The following is a 17,960-nucleotide window of genomic DNA, read 5'->3' as shown; positions in this document are numbered from 1 at the left end:
TAAGCATGGCCTTGGGGGTGCCACTGTGATGCAATGTTTCCCTCCAGGAAAGGACACATGCAAAAAGACAAAGCCTGGGTCAGTCTTGGCCTTTTCACATGTTGCCTTGGTGTAGCTCTCCACTCAGTCTCCCTCCCTTCAGGTGTAATAAATGTATGTAGGTTAGGGTTGTAAATGTATGTAGGTCAGGGCAAGAGGGTTTACATTACCTTCCCCCTTTCACTCCTTATGGCCATTGCCGAAAGGAGACATGTAAATTGAAAAGGCAGAGTGCTGTCATTGCATGCAATTGGGAGTCATTGCTGCTACCAGCAGTCTGAGTGGGTAGCCAGCACAGGTATGGGACACTTCAGATGCCCACAACCTGAAGACCCATGCCTGTCCTTGGCATATTAATGGAATGGCGGTCCTTACCCTGCTTTTTCCATTTACATGTGTCTTTTCTGTGCCACCTTGTCAGTCATTGTGTGTAATTTGGTGTTTTCATGGGTAGTAGGCATGCAGCTCTGCAGCATCATCATCACTTATGTACCTAATGCAAAGAATACTGCCCCTGTGGATAGGATGGAAGATTTGGATGGGCTAACCAGGTAATGCATATGATATACATATATATGTAGTCTTCCAATACATCTGTCAAACATCAGTAGCAATCTGCATTTTTTTTCCTGTGAAGGTTTGTCCACCTTTTGACACTGACATGGCTTCACGAGCAGGAGAACAACAAGTGAGAATGTGGGTATGTGGCCATTCCTACATTCACTGGGCTGCCAGCCATTCTTCCAAAACTGAAAACCAATACAACTTGAGCTTCCCCACATCCAGTGTGAAGGTATACTGGATTGCAAGAAGAGGTATGCATTTGCGCAGAGTACCACAGTTGTTGGAAGAGAAGTGTTCCATCTACCCTGAGCCTGACATTCTTGTGCTGCACATTGGAGGGAATGATGTCATCAGTCAACCACTTGGAAGGCTACGGTTTCAAATCACAGCAATTTATGAACATGCGTTGTTCTTGACTGACCTCCACAATGGTCTGAGGAGAGCTATGCAAGATTGGTAACATGCAGCTCATGAGAAGAATGGAAAACACCCATGACCAAGTAGGACCAGTATGGTAAGTAAAACTCTATTATGAAATGTGTTGTGTAAAATATATTTTTCTGAGTTTGGCAAATAACTGTGGTAAGTGGCTGGTGAAGATGCTGAGAAAGAACAACTATTTCAGGTGACTGCTACCACATCTGATCTAATATGTCAGTGATCATCCTGCAATACTTTTCTTTTCTGCTTTTATCAGGAGTGTGTAGAGTTTAGATGACAGGAAGGTCTTAGTAATACAAAACTTGATTCCCTTAGGTCCATTGCTGAATGGACACATGTAAAAAGAAAAGGCATAAGTAAGGCAGACTGCTGACACTGAAGGAGGTCATCAGACTGCAGTGGTATCAGCTGTCTGAGTGGGTATCCAGCACAGCTATCAGACAGATCAGATGGCCTTGCCTGCCAATAAAGTCCCATGCCTGTCCTGGGTTCATTAGTGGAGTGGCGGTCCTTACTTTGCTTTTTCTCTTTACATGTACCCATTCAGCAGTATGTTGGCTACACCACGAATGTGTATATTTATAATCATATGTGTCTACATGGTAAAACAACTGGTTCTGAATGCTGTACGCATGTACAGATATTAGTTTTGTTAGGACTCAGGTGATGAACATTATGATTTTTTTCATATTTTGGTAAAAAACTTTGCAAGGGAGCATCTAAATTTGCTAAGTAATACCTCATTTTGAAGACAACATTGATAGCTCCAACATGGAAAAAGAACTGTCCCTGTATATTGTACACATGTACAGATATCAAAGTTTGTTTTGGACTTAGGTTATGCAAATTATGATTTTTTTCATATTTTGGTAAATAACTTCACAAGGGTGAATCTAAATGTGTTAAGTAATGCTTAATTTTGAAGACAGTGTTAGTCCTTACAACATGACAAAATAACTGTGTCTGTATGCTGCACACATATGAAGATATGACACTTTGTTTCAGACTATGGTCATGAAAATTATGATTTTGTTTCATATTTTGGTAAAAAAAATGTTGCAAGGGAGCATCAGAATGTGCTAAGTAATACCTCATTTTGAAAACAGTATTGATAGGTCCAACATGGTAAAAGAACTGTCCGTCTATGTTGTGCACATGTACAGATATCAACGTTTATTTCAGACTTAGGTTATGGAAATTATGGTTTGTTTCATATTTTGGTAAATAACTTCTCAAAGGAGCATTTGAATGTGCTATGTAATACCTCATTTTAAAGACAGTATTAATACTTCCAACATGGTAAAATAATTGTGCCTGTATGTTGTACACATGTGCAGATATCAAAGTTTGTTTTGGACTTAGGTTATGGAAATTATGATTTTTTTCATATTTTGGTAAATAACTTTGCAAGGGAGAATCTAAATGTGTTAAGTAATACTTCATTTTGAAGACAGTGTTAGTCCTTACAACATGACAGAATAACTGTCTGTATGCTGCACACATACGGAGATATGACACTTTGTTTCAGACTAGGGTCATAAAAATTATGATTTTTTTCATATTTTGGTAAAAAAACTTTGCAAGGGAGCATCTGAATGTGCTAAGTAATACCTCATTTTGAAGACAGTATTGATACTTCCAACATGGTAAAATAATTGTGCATGTATAATGTACACATGTGCAGATATCAAAGTTTGTTTTGGACTTAGGTTATGGAAATTATGATTTTTTTCATATTTTGGTAAATAACTTTGCAAGGGAACATGTCAGTGTGCCAAGTAATACCTCATTTTAAAGACAGGGTTATTCCTTACAACATGGTAAAAGAACTGTGTCTGTGCACTGTACACATGTACAGATATCACAGTTTGTTTAGTCTTGTAGGATTATGAAAATTATACATTTCCAATACTTCTCATTATTATGCCCATATCTTTGCAAGGGAGCAAGGTGATGACACAAATGATGCATCGTTTTGAAGCTGACATTGAGACGCACAACTTCTACACTGATATGTGGCCTCTTTCTGTTACAGGTGATGAGATATTATCTTTTGTTTTTTTATCAATTATGAGAAATATTATATTAATCATATTAATGTGAATATATCCATAAAGGAGCATCACACAATAATGGTTTAGATATAATTTTTAAGCTGAGATTCATACAAACAAATTAAATACAAATTGCATTGATCTACATGGAACATTGACCAAGATATTGTGCTTTGCTTGCCCAAAAAGGTAAAAAAATATGCACAATATCAACATTCCTTGCCAAATATTTAATAAAGACTTTGATAGGCACTATCAACATCTACACTGTTGGAAAGGGCAGTGTCTGCTGAACAACTTTTGCATTTACAATTTTAGTCTAGCACTTATTGTTACAGAGTTATGAACATTTGTTTTCCGTATGGTATTAGAAATAGATTTTCTGAAAATGAGCTCAGGCTGCACTGTTGTTCCTATGGTGGAATTAAGCAGGCAGCTTTTTCTGAGCTGCTCAGCAGTGAATGTGTTAAGGTACTAAGATTTTATTCTACTATATATATATATATATATATATATATATATATATATATATATATATATACTTTAAAGGTGTCCCATAGTATAGTATCAATCATTCACCATTGTCATTTGTTTCCATAAACATGTCTATTTCTTTCATTATCCATTCCCTAAAGTCTTTTAAATTAGTTATGCAAGCAGGAATTCTCTGTAGAAATCTTAAATCATCTGTATGCGTAGTTAATGTAAAGTTTATACAATTATGGTCTGAAAGTGGACAAGTCGTTATAGATATGTCACTTATTTTAGAATATATTTTATTTGATACAAAGACCTTATCAATGTTTGTTTTTGTACCAAACTGATATGAATAGTGAGCATAGAATAAGGAATAATGTTCTCTTAGACCATGTATATCTTTAAGGTTCATCTGGTTTGTAAAGTCCTTTAACTTCTTTTGCTTGAGATGTTAGTTTTATTTTACCATTTTTAGAAATATCATTGCCTGATAATAGCTAGTGAAATCATTACCTGTTGCTATAATTTCCCCTTTTGTATTTAAAGTAATCAGGTCCAAATATTTGTCAACATATGTAGTACTCAGTCCTGGTATCCAGTATGTATTAATCAAAGTATAATACTTCCTATTGATTTCTAAAATAACCATGCTTAGCATCCCATCTTTATCTGAAATTGTATCTATAATTCTTGGCATAGTATAAGCATTTTTCCATAGAGTAAGAGTGCCCCTTCTCTTAGTCTTAAAACACGAATCAGCCAGAATGGTATAGCCATTGAATGAGTATTTTTGTAGGTCTTTTTTAATAGATAGGTTTCCTGTAAAAAGATGATATAGACTTTATGCATTTTTATATATTTAAGCAAACCAGCTCTTTTGACATTATTGGTCAAACCATTAATATTTAATGATAAACAGTTATAAGCCATTGACTATAATGTGTATGTTATTACTAAATGAAGACCTTTCTTCCGTGTTGACTTGAAATCTACTGAAACTTACTTAACATAGATGCATAATGTGCATTAAGCACTACTTTCAAAAACCCAAAACTATTTACAAACACATACATGAAACATAAAGTTCCTGGTTTAGTTAAAAACTTAACTAAACCACCCATCCACAAGCTCTCCAATACCAAAAGACACAAATTATCCATTTCTGCTTAGACTATAGTATAAAAACAAAAAAGAAAAGCATTATGAAAGCAACTGAAGAAACCTGAATCCATTAAATATACATTAGAATGAGTGTGTCCAATATATCTGAAGCTATATGAATATGTCACATATGATAATAGCACCTCTAATATGTAGCTATGCCAGAAATACACATCTGATCAAAGTATGTATAAACATTTGAAGTTGAAAGTTAAGAAGATTGTCAGTATTTACAAGATTTTTCAAGAAACATCAGATGATTTAACTATTTTATCAGTCATCTATCTAACATTTTTCATGTAAGGTTCTGTTGAATATATATATATATATATATATATATATATATATATATATATATATATACACACACACACACACTTATTACAACATAACTATTATATTTTGCAATTATACACATACTACTCATATGTATTAACAATATATATGTTGATGTCTTTCATCAGGAAGGAAGGAGAGAGAGAGAGAGTAAAAAGGGGGGCCTCACAACCCTCTGTTTAGTTACTAAAGGCTTAGTTATATAACATAAGTCTGGTGTTAATATGCATAATGAGTTTTCTAATGCAGCTCCTAGTTCACTTGATGTCATGTAGTTGCTAACAGTATCATTTAATCTGCAGAATGTATGCATCTATAAGAAAACATAAGCATTTTCAAAGGAGTTGAACACTTTTATCAGAACTAATTATTTACCATTCAAAGTATCTAGTGAAGGATAGCAGAATTTCAAGAGAAAAGAATTCTAAGTACAATCATTTAAAAAGATCAATAGGTCAAATGATGTCATCATTGTTGTTTCCTCAAGCTGCAGCATCATAAACTTGTTAAGAAGTATCTGAGTAGGCTCATACACAACAGAAGTTGTCTCTAGTGAAGAAAAAAAGCATTTTCTGTGGGAAATTAAGATCTTGAAGCTTTTAGAGTTTACAGAAAGCAAAAAAAAAAAAAAAAAAAAAAAAACACTCAAGCTGCTTTGTCAGTGCATGTCATGAATCTCCACAATGAGAACAATCACACAGACCACCAGTTTCCTCACAAAACTTAAACATCATGAAAAAATTAACCCTTTCATATAAAAACAGCTATTTAGAAGTAACAACAGCTGCCTCAAATCAGAAATCATATTATAACATTTATTTAACCAGTTAACCAGGCCTGAGAGAGAGAGAGAGAGAGTAAAGGAACCTAATATATATATATATATATATATATATATATATATATATATATATATATATATATATATATATATATATATATATATATATATATATATCCATTAATGTACTGTATTAATGTTTAAATGTATCTAATCAAAGAGTCTAAAACATATAGTAAGAAACATTAATCAGAAACACCTTGTTACTCCACCACTGACCCACTAGAAAAAATGCACTTTGGTATTAAGTCAAATTATACTATTACTAAAGAATTAGAAGGCATACATCATTTGTAGTTATGTAAAAGGAAAAAGTATGTAAATTACTTATAATGGGAAAAAGAGAGAAAAGGAACATTGGTAACAAAAAAGTACAGGAAGAAAGAAGAGAGAGAGAGAAAGAAAGTTATTTAAATACTTAATGCTATATGAAATTAGAAGAAGTAGATATAGAAAGGAAAAAAGAAAGTTAATAATAAAAATGATTCATATTACCTTATAGCATAGAGACTTTCCAGAATCAAATATATTATGATTCATAAAACAAAACATTTAAAATTAGAAGGAATTTATTCATGTGTCCTTTAGTTTCTTAGTTTTGTTTGCTCCTTCCTTCACAAACCATCCATTTTTTGTTGCCTGAATCTTCACACTCCGGTCATGACCATTCCATTTCTTCTATGTCTGACAGTATTTTCTTCTTTTTGATAAATTCTACTGCTTCTTGTAGGGAATCAAAGATCTTCACTCCTGGCAAGGTGATTTTTATTCTTGCAGGAAAAAGAATTTGAGCTTCAATATTGGCTTTTTTCAAGGAATTAATTAGATGAACACACTCCTTTCTTCTGGATATGACTGCAGAGGTGTAGTCATTGTCAAAATTAATAACTTTTTCACCCATCTTGATAGGGGAATTAGTCCAAGCTATCTCAGCACTAAGTCCTTGTCATGTGAAGAAAGAAATCTAACTATTATAGACCTGGGGTTAGATGAACTCAGAGATGAAGCTGGATATAGGGTTGCCACCTTTTCAAATGCCCGAAGTGGGACAATTGTGGTACAAACATCAGATTTTGCAGGCCAAAACATACCCATGGCCAGTACAAAGGACAGAACTTCACTTTTTTGCCTAAAGAAAAGCTTATTATTATAGCATTCTAGTTGCTTATTCTGTTTCTTATAACATTTAGGTATTCCAGATACAGAATAACTGTTTTATGCAACTATTACATAAACTATAGAAAATAATTTTACCCTAAAATTTCAGGACATTTGCGATTTTTACAATTTTTTTACAGGACACAACTGTCCAAAGATGGACTGTCTCTTGCAAAGTGGGATAGGTGGTAACCCTAACTGGATATGCCAGGGACTGATGAACCCTCTCAATTCCAAAAGAGAGGGATTCAGGCATGTTTAGCACTGATGAAAACCATTCATTTAGGAATTGAATCATGTTAGCACCCTCTTCTTCCTCGGGAATTCCATATATTCTTATGTTATTCCTCCTTGATCTACCTTCAAGGTCTTCCAGTTTCTCAATCAGCCTGGTGTTCTGTTTCAAAAGAAATTAATTTTGATGTTCATTTTCTATCACTCTAGTATCTAGGTCAGTTACTGTTTCTTCTAAGGCAAGAATCTGTTCAGATTTTTTTACTATTCCATTTAGAAGTTCCAGTTGTTTACTGCATTCTTGTTTGATAATATCCATTTCATTTTCAAATTTGTCCATTTTTAATGACAGTTGTTGGATGTTTGTTAGTATAAGATGTTCTTTCTTCACTGCACTCTCCCGGTGTGGGTTCTTCACGTTGCTCATGTTTTTAGTGACAGTTCTTGGATGTTTGTTATTATAAGATGTAGTTCTTTCTTCACTGCACTCTCCTGGTGTGGGTTCTTCACGTTGCTCATGTTTTTAGTGACAGTTCTTGGATGTTTGTTATTATAAGATGTAGTTCTTTCTTCACTGCACTCTCCTGGTGTGGGTTCTTCACGTTGCTCATGTTTTTAGTGACAGTTCTTGGATGTTTGTTATCATAAGATGTAGTTCTTTCTTCACTGCACTCTCCTGGTGTGGGTTCTTCGAGTTGCTCATGTTTTTAGTGACAGTTCTTGGATGTTTGTTATTATAAGATGTAGTTCTTTCTTCACTGCACTCTCCTGGTGTGGGTTCTTCACGTTGCTCATGTTTTAGTGACAGTTCTTGGATGTTTGTTATTATGTAGTAGTTTCTTTCTTCACTGCTCTCCTGGTGTGTGGGTTCTTCACGTTGCTCATGTTTTAGTGACAGTTCTTGGATGTTTGTTATTATAAGATGTAGTTCTTTCTTCACTGCACTCTCCTGGTGTGGGTTCTTCACGTTGCTCATGTTTTTAGTGACAGTTCTTGGATGTTTGTTATTATAAGATGTAGTTCTTTCTTCACTGCACTCTCCTGGTGTGGGTTCTTTGAGTTGCTCATGTTTTTAGTGAGAGTTCTTGGATGTTTGTTATTATAAGATGTAGCTCTTTCTTCACTGCACTCTCCTGGTGTGGGTTCTTCACGTTGCTCATGTTTTTAGTGACAGTTCTTGGATGTTTGTTATTATAAGATGTAGTTCTTTCTTCACTGCACTCTCCTGGTGTGGGTTCTTCACGTTGCTCATGTTTTTAGTGACAGTTCTTGGATGTTTGTTATTATAAGATGTAGTTCTTTCTTCACTGCACTCTCCTGGTGTGGGTTCTTCACGTTGCTCATGTTTTTAGTGACAGTTCTTGGATGTTTGTTATTATAAGATGTAGTTCTTTCTTCACACTCTGGTGGTGGGTTCTTCACGTTGCTCATGTTTTTAGTGACAGTTCTTGGATGTTTGTTATTATAAGATGTTCTTTGTGTTTTTAGTGACAGTTCTTGGCTCATGTTTAGATGTAGTTCTTTTTCTTCACTGCACTCTCCTGGTGTGGGGTTCTTCACGTTGCTCATGTTTTAGTGACAGTTCTTGGATGTTTGTTATTATAAGATGTAGTTCTTTCTTCACTGCACTCTCCTGGTGTGGGTTCTTCACGTTGCTCATGTTTTTAGTGACAGTTCTTGGATGTTTGTTATTATAAGATGTAGTTCTTTCTTCACTGCACTCTCCTGGTGTGGGTTCTTCACGTTGCTCATGTTTTAGTGACAGTTCTTGGATGTTTGTTATTATAAGATGTAGTTCTTTCTTCACTGCACTCTCCTGGTGTGGGTTCTTTGAGTTGCTCATCTTGAGAGCTCCAGTAGAAAACTTCTTGACAGGAATAATTTAAAAAATTCTCTTGACTATGTATTAATTTTTAGACAATAATAAAGAGCCTGTGTTAATCTAACTTTTAGACTACTTTTTGTTAGATTTTTCTAAAAAAATAATGTATGTTTCCTGTCAGGATAATAAAATCTAAATAGAGCTATGGATTTCTGCTGCTATCAGACTGGCATCATGGTCACACCCCCATGTGTTTGCATTCTGATGAAGATTCATACAGGAGATATGTGTATTTTTGAAAAATAGTGCTGCATACATTAAAGTTACAAGTCTTGGCAAGCTGAAATCTATCAAAATATTTCATGCACATCCATCACTTATACAGTAGCAATTTCATACAGATGATAAGTATAGAATTAGGAAACCAGCTGTGAAATGGTGATCAGAATTCTCAGAGTCCTCCTTGAAGATGTCACATTAACAGACATCTGGAAGTATGGCAAAGATGACTTCAGTTTATTAAGATGCACAGGGAGAAAAATAAATATGGGACAGTATACATAAATGAATGGACAGCTTTGGAGGTAAACCATAGGCAGAAAACACAATGAAATTCTGTATCAGGGAGAAAGCAAAAAGAAAGCAAAGGACACAATATACATGGATAAAGATACAAGTAAAAGGGTGAAAAGGAAATTAATATTAGAGAGCAGTGCTAGGAGAAAAACAAAGGAATGACTGAGTATAAATTCCATTAAAATGGCACTAGAAGTCATGTGATCAGTGTCTGAGTTATGGAAAAAAATGCAGTTTATAAGTACCATAGAATGTACAGAAAGAGACGCAGAAACTAAAATGAATACATTAAAATGAAAAGAACTTCTGAAATGATAGAGATAAGAAGAAAACAGTGACACATTACTGACACCTGTATTCAAAGTAATGCAAAATGGTGTGCAGAGGCATTTAGAGTGCAAAGAAAAAGGGTTAAAATATTCTATGTGTGACCTGTTCAAAGTAGAATTTAAGAAATAACAGATTTTCTTAAAAATAATAGTTATGATTAAGGATTCTAATCAAACTAAAAGTGAATAAACCAATTGTGAACAACTTATTGCATAACAGAAGCTGTCTCACTGGATATATTTAAAAGCATATTCTGCAGGGACAGCTAATGTGACATAAGAAATACAGGCGATAAGATAAAACAGGAAGAAGAACTTTATGCTGAGAATGCATCTACATGGAAATCTATGAGATTATCAGTTGAATAGTGCTAGAATAGAGACTGAAAACGGAATTTTGCAACTGTACTTACAAAAAGGGTAACCGGTTTTCAATAAGTGCATGTATGCAAGAACATGTTAGCATTCTAAATTAATTTGATTTTAGTAATCAAGTCAGGAAGTAGAATAATATTATTAAAGAGAAACGTGATAGTCTTAAATCAGCTGGAGATGTTGCTAAAATAACTAGTAATGCATTCAGACTCATTTGCAGGTAGACCAAAAATCTCAAATAATTATTTAAAAGCATAGTGATATGGAAAATGGGATTAAATATGGTGGATGAGAGATGTCTGTTAAATGCAGCACTTGCCAGTGTATTGATCATAAGATCACATTTAGTCATTCTACTACATTAAAGAAATATCTTGTTTGTTAAAAAAAGTGTTTTGTACTTTTAAAGTAAAGACTGAAAGTCCTTTGCATACCCATATATTGGAATATTTAAATAGGAGAAAACAGAAATATAAATGATGATTCAGCCAAATGTGTTACAGAATGCAATTGTTTAGATACATTCTATTGTTTAATGCCTGTTTTCAAATATTACAGCATGCTGTAAGAAAATCAAGATGATGTGATTGTAATATTCAGAGGGTAAATAGAAATTGTGATTAGATGACATATTGTGGCATGGTATAAATGACAAAATTACTACTGAATCTATGTTTTGAAAAAGGAGAGTAACAAGCATTTGTTTAAACTGATTTCTCAGATGTGTTACATCGTACCCTGTTTATTGTATTTATTGTTGTCTGGAGTCCTATAATGCTTGATGATATGACTATGTGATTGTTTTTAACTGGTACACCAATTTACTGATAAATAACTGCCAAGGTCGGTTTTACATGCATTGAAGTAGTCACTGATTTTATTTATGTATCAAAGGCTTTATAAAAATATAGTCTGTTTGAAAGGAGATGTGTTTGTTTCATATATTTAAAATGTATAACTTTGACATTAAGAGCTTTATTCACAAACATGATTCAAAGTGCACAGAGCTCATACACATGAAAAAAGTCACATAGCAGATCCCAGTGCTATTCACCACACATTGAAAACATCAGACCATGTAGCCACTCAAATCTATGTAACTGGAAGGGTCATATATGGAGTAGCAATGCAAGCGATGGTTGTCTAACAGAGCAGAGCTCTACACATTATATATAAATGCAATGCTGCTACACCAAGGAAGCTTAATGATTAGACACTAACCATTCCAAAATAAATAAGTGTGTGGGTCACATTGAATTGGATGCCTGCTCAGCATAACATGGCTGAACAACATCATCTGCTTGAAGAGAATCAAAATGTTCTTATAGAAGATTTATAGAGCTATGAAAGATTTTTTTAACAGCCATCCCCATGTAGCATTTGCGCAGACATCATTCTTCTTTCACTCACAGTGTCCACATGGATGCTGATCATGTATAGAAAGCATCAATGGTAAAATGGTCAGAAACAGATTCCTTCATCTATAATGAGATACCACTTGCTATGTATGAGCAATGAAGTTCATAGTTTATGAACTGCATTATGGATATCAGCATGCTACCACAACAATAATTATGAACCTATTATTCTACCACCACTACAATGCCACTGAACTTGTTACTCCAATGTATGCCACCACTGCACAAGTATGTTGCACAGCTGGCAAAGATGTAACAAGATACATAGTGCCATATATGCTGGTGAATAGAATGCATATCAATTGGATGTTTGTCTACACAACATAAAGGGATATACACTTCCCTGTCACAAGACTAATATAAGGTACAGCACAGCATTTCCCCAGGCATATGGGCAGTCCAAATACATGCAGGCATGCACCTACACAATATGTGGCCACCAAAGAAAGTGGAAGCAGAAAGGTAAACATTATGTATGCTCAATATTAATGATTGATTATGTGCATCTCAAGGCACAGCTTTAAAAAAGTGTATCTGTTGCACATTCTCCACTGACAACTAATCAAACTATGAGTGCTTTGTGATCAACCCATCAAAGAAGACTACAATCTTTTGAAAGCACATATCACTAGAAAGTGTTTTGACAACCCCAAAGCAGCCTTATTTCATTGATAATTATAAACACCAGCTCTGAGATAGCTGTTTCTGAAAAGTAGAATCACTGGCATATGACAATTATGATCTTTAAGCACAAGTACCTGTATTTGTACCTTACTGATTGCACATAAGAGTGGCAATCATTAGTGTGCTGATCACAAGTCTGGCATCCATTCTGCACTGATGTGGTCCTTCAAGGTAAAAATTTCTAGCACATTGCCCACATGGAATCTTATGTTTGTAAACATGGTTGCACCAGTAAAGAATGCAGGCTGACTGTGTACGAATGCAGCTTTCTTTTGTGAATAACTGTATAGATAATATGAGTACGTGTTGATGAATGATAAAATATAGTCATATTTTCTTGCTTTACAATTCATTTTTTTATTAAAAAACAAGATGATCACAAGGACACAATGTAAAGCATAAATGAATGTACTATCCTTTCTTGTAAATACATATAAATAATTGATTTCAAAATTAATTTGCCTTTCTGTCTCACCTACTTATATCATTAGTGGACCCTGAAGATTAGGAAAATACATGAATGAAGCAGTCCACTGTGACTGCTGTGTTGTTCCTCAGACAGCCTCCTAGTGTCATGCTCTGACTAGTACATTACATCTTGACACTGAATCCAAAGACAACACAACCACTGCACAGCAAGCAAGCATTTATCATTGACAAATGCATGTTTCCTGAAGTAACCTTGCTGCAGTTGTAGTACATTTTTGTTTTAGTATACATAGCTAGAAAACATTTCTGTACTTAAAGGCATACAATCTCTGTTAGGTTACATCTTTTAATACTTCCAGGGAAATATAATTATACTGTTGGGATTGCTTAATCCCCAGATTGCACACAATGGGATACTGGCTGTCCTGCAACCTTCAAGTATTCTGTGCCTGACATCCGAGTGACATGTTTATTTATTTTTTCATCAATCTCCCTATCTATCTATCTATCTATCTATCTATCTATCTATCTATCTATCTATCTATCTATTACCTTTGTTTATTAGGAAACTACAACTTAGCAAAGCCTCTTTTCAGCAGAGGCTCATGGAGAAAGGTTCCTCATTAAATACATTTGAGTGAGCTATCAGTAAAATTTATCATATGAATCAACTTAGGTGATCACCATGTTATAAAAACTATATAGTATTTACTGATTATATTTCATAGTATCAACAACTCATTACATGAGCATATGCTACATAAACCACAAAAGGCTGAAACTCAATAAACTGAAAATAAAAGGCATTTTATGTGTGTGTGTGTGTGTGTGTGTGTGTGTGTGTGTGTGTGGGGAGGGTCCACCACATCCTTTGCTAATTATATATACCAACTCAGAGAATGAAAAATATTCAGGAAAGAGCAAACTCCCACTCCTCACTGTATAGTGATCCCCCAATGCAAACACTGTCATCCAGCAATGAACCAGCAGTTCAATAACTCAAGCTTCTTTCCTCCACATTCAAAGTGCTGAACATACAACGAAATACACTGAAATAATTTACAGCACATTAAACTCAAACAAATCTACTGAGCATAGTTTATACAGCATGTAAAACTCACATGCATCAATAGAACAATCAACATTATTTTATAGAAGCATGCACATGATCCCTCTGTAATTTCAGCAGAAAGACTGGAAATAAGGCATATGGACACACATAGTTTATTCAAATAGTTGAATTCACTTGAGGCCTGTAACAAGCAAATTACTGTATAAAAGTGAAAGAATTATGTGATATTTGTTTGATTCTACTGCATGTGGAGGGGACCTCGTAATGGGGTGGGTACAAAGGAAGGGCTGCTTGTTGATAGACATGATTTCATTGGCACTGCAAATTACTAATTTGATAAGTCTTAGAATAAGAAAGGTGTCTTAGTAATGTGGCTGTTATAAGTATAAAACAATTTCCTTGAGAAGTGCATCTTCAAAGAGGTTGTACTAAGATAAAATATTCCTGATATTTCCTTGGACCAGGTTCTATAGTTTAGCAACATATACAGGGTATAGACAGTCACTATTATGATTTCCAGATTCTTGAACAAACACTAGGAATTGGTATTATGATCACAGTTCTTGGTGGGGTACTCATTTAACAAATGGCTGGTGGCAAGATATTTTTTTTAGTATACAGGATGTTTTAAGCAGTTCTAATATGAAAATAGGGTAGTAGTTTAAAGATATCCAACCATGTAGGGAATGAAGTGCCACACCGTGATGCATTTGGTTAGTACAAATTCTTGTAAACATTACAATTTTATTAAGAGATTGCTGCAGTTTGGCCAGCTGAGAGGACTGTAAATTAATGAAAATTGGTGAGGCATATCGGAGAGTATGGCGTAGATATGTCCGAGTTATAGTATTATATGTATATTCTGTTATGATTACATCACTTTATAAAGAACGTGTACATTATAGTTAATTTTTTGGATTACATGTTGGATGTGCTGATCACATTGTAATCTGTGGTCTATTATTAACTCTAATAGTTTTGTATTTTGTAGCTGCTTAGTTTTAGTATTATTGACTGATAATATTTTTAAGTTACAATAGTTTGATTTTTAGGTTGGAGGAGAAAATGTCATTAATACAATTATATTTGGATCTAGTAGATTACTCTAGTCAGTTTTCAATTTTTTGTAAAGGAATGCTGCAGATTAGCTTTCATTTGTCTAATTGAAGACACAGCAAATATTAGTCACCTGCATATTTGGATTAGATTGGATTAGAATTGCTGGATGAGAGAATGTAAACATTTTATTTATAAATATATTAAAGAATAAATGCCTTACTATTTGACCTTTTTGGTACATCACATTTTATTTGTTGAGGAGTTAAGAGCTCATCAGTCCAAAATAGACTGTGATTACTGGATGAGATAACTTGTAAACCATTTAATTGTATTGCTTGCGAGGCCTAATTCCCTGACTATAAGTAATGCTATGGGATATAATACTGTAACAAATGTGTTTGTCTGTTCTAAAAATGGGGATGCGACTGACCACCATGATTTCATCTTTCATGAATGAAGCTTATAAAAGTTAGTCCCCAGGATTTAATAAAATCCATGTAGGCATGGTGTAGAGCCTACATGGAATGTATCCGTGCACGTGGCCATGGTTCCCCCTTGGCAGTACGCCATGCATATTAACGATGGCGTACTGCCGAGGTAGAGCATAGGAACAGGGATACTGAATCCTTGTAGCAAAAAGTGTAGAGGGTAACCATGGTTGTGAATGCCTGGTCAGATCTTATGTACAGAGTGAGGCACCCTGTAATGCTCCCTGCTACTGTTGAAATGCTGTGAATTGTTTTAAATGTGCAATATTTTATTTTTATGAATTCCTTTTGTTCCTCTCTGTATGTTTGAGCGCCGGGGCACAGACTGTAGCAATGCCAATCTGTGCTCACATATAGACAGCTGACACCTGTTACACATCTAAAAATAGAAACTGGATGTAATTAATTATCATAATTACATATATTTTTTAATTGCAGTTTGTGCAGCGAGGCTCGGAATGCCGCAGAGCTGAACAGTGCTTATAAATACATAGCCGACACCTGCCAGACATATAAAAATACAAACCAGATGTTATTAATTATTTATTTCTGGGTCTGTTAAGTGTGTTTGCATGGTGCGGCATGGTGATCAGCAACACTAACAGGTAGCCCAGTAGTATATGTGATGGTATACTAGTTATTATAATATCCAAGTAGCTAAATGTGTAGTGTTACAGCCTAGTGCTTTGTAGGTCCCGGGTTCTAGTACATACTAGTCATAAGATGTCTATAATTTAATTTAATATATATGTTTAAGGTCAACAATAAATTTATGAAATATGGCACTGCTGGACTGTGCTGAGCACTGCTTAAACATGCTAATGGCTACTACCATTTTTGTAGTGCTAAGCTTCACTAAAACCTCGGTTGTGCGAGTTGTCATGCTGCTTATCTCTGCTTATCTGGTTTGCTCACTGCTAAGCAATGAAGCACTTTTTTGAATGTTGCTCAATGATATGTAAGGGAAGGAAAACAGCCTATATTAGGTGCAATAGGCAGGAATTCTGCACCATTCCTTGGAGTTTGCTTATCTACTGATATGTCAGGTGGTCAGGTGATGTGGGACAGGGTGCACGCTTTTGTGCAAAGAGATGGGGTGTGTAGGAGTCCAGGGTCTTTGTTGGGCCCCCAGTAAAGAATTATGAACCCAGGCTGATGCAGGGTAGTTTCTAGGGCTCAGAATGTAAGGTGGAGGCCTGGGACTGGTTGGGCAGGGAACTTACCAGTCCTACTGGCATCCCCCGCACTTGTGAGCAGTCTCATCACAATTATCATGACCTGAAGAGAAGAAAGAGGGGGACCTTGGATACCTAGGCCGAAGAGGCAAGAGCTGGACATGCCCCACATATCTAAGCATGTTTTCCACTATTTTATCAAATGCAAGCTGAATGTCTGCAGAACTGGTGTGCATAGTAGTGTGCTTCTCTCCCAACAGCTGCAGCTGGAGGACTTGCAATGTTGAGCCCCCTGCTGGGCACCTGGCCAGGTTGCACTGTGAGTGTGATAAGTATGGATTTATTATGCTAACTGTAGTGCAATAAGCAAGAAAGAGTAAAGCATTTATGCAATAAAGTATAGACAATAAAAACAGTGATGTAATAAATGGGCAAGTAGAAATGTAATGCAAAAAATGGGGATTAGAGCTGTAGTGCAATAAATGAACAATAACAACTGTATTGCAATAAACAATAAACAATACCAATAACAGTAAGCAAAATGGTATACAGCAGCATTGTGTTGTTATCACCATTGCAGTAAAGCCATATGCATTGCTTGTCTAGGGTAATTTTGCTGCAGTCAAGTGTAAAACTGTCTCCAGGCCAATATCAGACACATAATGCTCTCTGTTCCTCCTATTCCAGGTGACAAAGGTATATGGGTGAGGTAGCCCACTCTATGGGCAGATATTGTGAGTGGACTTCACTGACATTTATCAGCAATACCAATAAAGTATTAAGCAGCATTGTTGATTCCTAAAGAAATCTGTCTTAATAAATGCGGTATGGCTGTATTCCATGCATGTTTATTCTACTGTCACTGCAGTCAAGTATAACAACATAATAGTTCTAGAATGCAGAATGAATGTCCTGTGACATGTATTGCTGAACTCATTGTATGGTCCCAGGATGTTTCCAGGCCAATATCAGTCACATAATGCTCTCATTTTCTTGCACTCCAGGAACAAAAGGTATGTGGTTGAGGTAGCCCATGTTATGAGCAGGTATTCTGTTCAGATTTCACAGGCACTTATCAGCAATACCAATAAAATGTTAAGTAGCATTGTTGATTCCTAAATAAATCAGTCTAAATATTTCCAGTATGGCTGTATTCCTTACATGTTTGTACTAAGTTGCTGCAGTCAATTGTTAAATTATTTGCAGATGTTCCCTGCAGTCACAGCTA

The sequence above is a fragment of the Protopterus annectens genome, chromosome 5.part0 (genome assembly GCF_019279795.1).
Source record: "Protopterus annectens isolate FY-2018-M chromosome 5.part0, PAN1.0, whole genome shotgun sequence".
In the NCBI taxonomy this organism is placed as follows: domain Eukaryota; kingdom Metazoa; phylum Chordata; order Ceratodontiformes; family Protopteridae; genus Protopterus; species Protopterus annectens.
Note: the sequence above shows the minus strand (reverse complement) of the source record.